The sequence below is a fragment of the Mirounga angustirostris genome, unplaced genomic scaffold, assembly GCF_029215605.1.
Source record: "Mirounga angustirostris isolate CCGP_5_RB_7025 unplaced genomic scaffold, mMirAng1.0.hap1 SCAF_12, whole genome shotgun sequence".
Taxonomy (NCBI): domain Eukaryota; kingdom Metazoa; phylum Chordata; class Mammalia; order Carnivora; family Phocidae; genus Mirounga; species Mirounga angustirostris.
This window is the reverse complement of record NW_026991720.1, coordinates 27,107,734-27,111,771: the sequence shown is the minus strand read 5'-3', so window position 1 is coordinate 27,111,771 and position 4,038 is coordinate 27,107,734.

The following is a 4,038-nucleotide window of genomic DNA, read 5'->3' as shown; positions in this document are numbered from 1 at the left end:
TTTTTTTTTTTAATTTAAATTTCTGATTCAATTACATCTGTTTTTAGTCATTGGGTCATGTCACCACTTCTTGTTTTCAGGTTTATATCATATTTTTTTCTAAGGCATACGCTGAAAACAATGCAGTAAATACATGTGCTTAGTGCATCATCTTGAACCATTTGTTCTAGTAAATTAATGTTATATTTACTCAGGATGATAGCTAATGCCTTGCTAAGAGTTAATTATTCCATTATCATCAAAGACAGCCATTAGAATATATTTTTTAAATAATATATATTGTGGTACACATAGCATTTGGCCTCCTTTTTTCCCTTTAATCTGGAAATCTTTTAAATATAGTTTTCTTTACCTCTCTATTATCCAGCTAAAGTCTCAATCAAAGTTTTCTTTCTTTCTTAAGTCAGTGAATTTAAGTTGGGTATTTTCAGAAAGCAATGGTCATTTCTACCAATATGCTTTTAAGAGAGTCTGAGTTTGGTTATAAAGAGACTTAATGCAAGCCTCCAGCTTAACTTGGAGGACTGAGTCACCCCTGTAATGACATGTTTCTCTGAACCACCACAGGGCATCCTTTGCCACTCAACCTCTGCTTGGCATCAGGTGACTAAAGGGCCAGCAGCAAACAAAAGCAAAGGTAAAATATACTTTTTGTTCTGTTGGAAAAAATTTAAGGACTGTTTTTAGAAATATGCTTTCTTAGGGGAGTTAAAAGAAAAGTAATTTTGTTTTATTTCTTGGGATACCCCAATTTCTTTTCTGGACTAACTGTATTTACTCTGCAAATAGTTTACCTTCAAAATGTGAGCTTGCTTTTATGAACCTAACACTCTACAAAATATATTTGCCACTGATAGTTGTAAGTTAAATTTCAGTTAGTTTTTTATTTATTGTAAATTCATATTTGAAATGGATTCTCATTCGAGGCTTGTTTCATTTCTCCTCTGTATGCACAATTTCTTTGAAAAGTAGCTTTTTGCAGTATGTTGGGCTATCATAACCTAATACTTACCTTATAATAGCATCAGGATGTATTCCCTGAAGTAGATTAGAAAACTGACTGTAAATAAGCCACAGGAGAGAGAGTACCACAACTTTAATATTTTTTATAACATATCTGTGAGGAATTCCTCAAGCTAACATTATATACCTAAATAGTTTTCTTTAGAATGTAAGTGCATTTCTTTATTGGATAAAGATTTCATTTTTGCTTAACTTTTAGTGAAGGATATTTTTAAAGATATGTTCCATAGTTATCATATCTACCATGATGGGCAGTATTAGAAGACTGTTATTTAGAAAAAGAAATTCAGTTTTTAGGAAATATATGACATTTAAAAGGGTTCAGAAAATGGATTTTTTTGGTCATATAAATAGATTTAAGTTTTCTTTCCAAACACTAACAACGGGACTGAATACTTAGAGATGACAATCAACAGGCACTTTAAATAAGAAAATCTCTCAGTAATTGGGAAGAAGATATATATGTAGGTAGATAGATTTAGATTTTCCAGAAAGAAAGAACAAGTACCAAAATAATATAAGGAAGATAAATCTTAAACCATTTAATCTGGAGACAGAAAATCTTAAAGTCAAGAAATTTTCTAATGATGGAGAAAAAAATTGTCTACTTCAGTGGTTACATATATCAAAGGTAAGGTGAAAGATCTGAAAAATTAGGAGTCGAGGAAGGTAGTGTAGGCAATAAAACTTGGTGTCTCTAACCCATTTGCCAGCTAACTAACTTTAATCTAGAACCATTGTTAATTGGGATACTTATCTTACTGATAGATACTGATGTGGTAATAGCTAAGGAAGTTTAGTCACATGATTTATTTCCACCTTGTTTGTAAATTAGAATCCAGTTTGATGCTGGAGGGAAGATATCTTGCTGAGGTATTCACAGATTTCTTTTTTTTAAGATTTTCTTTATTTATTTGACACAGAGGGAGAGAGACAGCAGGAGAGGGAACACAAGCAGGGGGAGTGGGTGAGGGAGAAGCAGGTTTCCCGCCGAGCAGGGAGCCCAACGTGGGGCTCGATCCCAGGACCTAAAGATCATGACCCAAGCCGAAGGCAGACGCCTAACGACTGAGCCACCCAGGCGCCCCGGTAGCCACAGATTCTTAACATTTTTTTTTTAAAAGATTTTATTTATTTATTTGAGGAGAGAGAACGAGAGACAGAGATCAGAAGAGGGAGGAGGGTCAGAGGGAGGAGAAGCAGACTCCCCGCCGAGCAGGGAGCCCGACGCGGGACTCGATCCCGGGACTCCAGGATCATGACCTGAGCCGAAGGCAGACGCTTAACCATCTGAGCCACCCAGGCGCCCCCAGATTCTTAACATTTAAGTGGAGTTACAAGCAAAGAGATGAAATGGTGTTAAACAGAGAAAGTTAAGAAAAATTAGAAATTAACAAGTTAGAAAAAATTCACGTGCAGAGATTCAGGGTTCATATTCTTCATGATTTTTTTTGAGAATTATAATGCAAACCATATTTTCTTAGCAATAGACTTCTTTGTGAACCTGATTCTTTGTTGGAAAAAGCTTTTATCAAGTTCAGTGAGTTATATTTAGACTTACATCATTATCTATAATTACTTGTTTGTTGAAATGTTAGTCTCCTTAGTTTAGCACATTCCTTGACTTTTTCTATGTATGATAGAAGTGTAGATGCTGTGAATTTCTAACAGGAACAGTTTCCAGTTTGTCTTTTTGGCAGAATGAAGCCTTTCACCTGAGCACAGGTCCAGTGTTCATAATAGGTCCAAATGAATGAATTCCATGTTCCCTCTTATCAAGTATATTTGAAAAAACAAATCCTACTCTTCAAGGAACACTATTTCTTAGACATATCCTTTTGGGTGGCTCAAGAATGGGTTATCATCCTAGGCTGGGACTGCGCTGCCTCTGTCCTAGGCATTCTAGAACAACCTTGCTGCATCTTTAGTCCAACTCAGAACCTGCAATTGGAACATTTCTCAATTTCCTCATTGTCATAGGAGACCCTCTCAAGGTTATATTTGGAAATTAAAATACATTTCCTAATATTTTCAAGTTATATGGTTTGCATAATTAGAATGCCTGCAATTAATGGCTGTGAATAAATAAACTTATTTTTAAGAAATTAAAAAGTCTTTATATGAAAAAGCATTTATGCCATATTTATTGTTAATGATCATTAATGCAGAAACTCAACTTTCTTTACTAATATCCAAATGTAACACAGTTCTCATTTCTTATGAATGGGCAACCAAAGTAGAGAACGTGGTCTCTAATGATCTGTTTAAAATGCATGCAAATTATTGATTAGTTATATACTATATTTGGTGTTTCAACAGTTTATTATTATTTTATTAAGAAACAAAGCATAAGGACGCCTGGGTGGCTCAGTTGGTCAAGCCTCCACCTTCAGCTCAGGTCATGATCTCAGGGTCGTGGGATCGAGCCCCACTCGGGCTCCCTGCTCAGTGGGGAGTCTGTTTCTCCCTTTCCCTCTGCTTCTGCCTGCCACTCCCCCTGCTTGTGCTCTCTCTATCAAATAAATAAATAAAATCTTAAAAAAAAACAAACAAAGCATAATCTACTTGGTTGCACAATAATGCATACTATTTGTTTTTCAAAACTGATGGAAATTAGCCTAACTGGCAACAGTCAGTTGCAGCAAAAGCTCATCATTCATCCAGCAGGTGTACCTGGAGTTAAAGCCTAGTGCCTTAGAAGGAGCTATGAGATAGCTCTATAGCTCATCATACAAGATCCAAACCTAAAGAGTGAAGAAAAATTCATGTGCACATGATTTCACCAGCTCTTACTTTCTTCATGTGCCACAATCTTTTCAGATAACTTAATTTTAATGAGTTTGACAGTTTATCATAAAGTTTAGCAATGGTTGATGGAGATATTTCAGGTAGGAAACATTAGTTGCAATGCCAAAGGGCACTGTAAACTCAGGTGTGACTCAATTGAGTACCAGGAGATCAGACCATAGCAGTGAGATGTTCAGAGAGCAATCCAATTCAGAGAGATAGGCATCC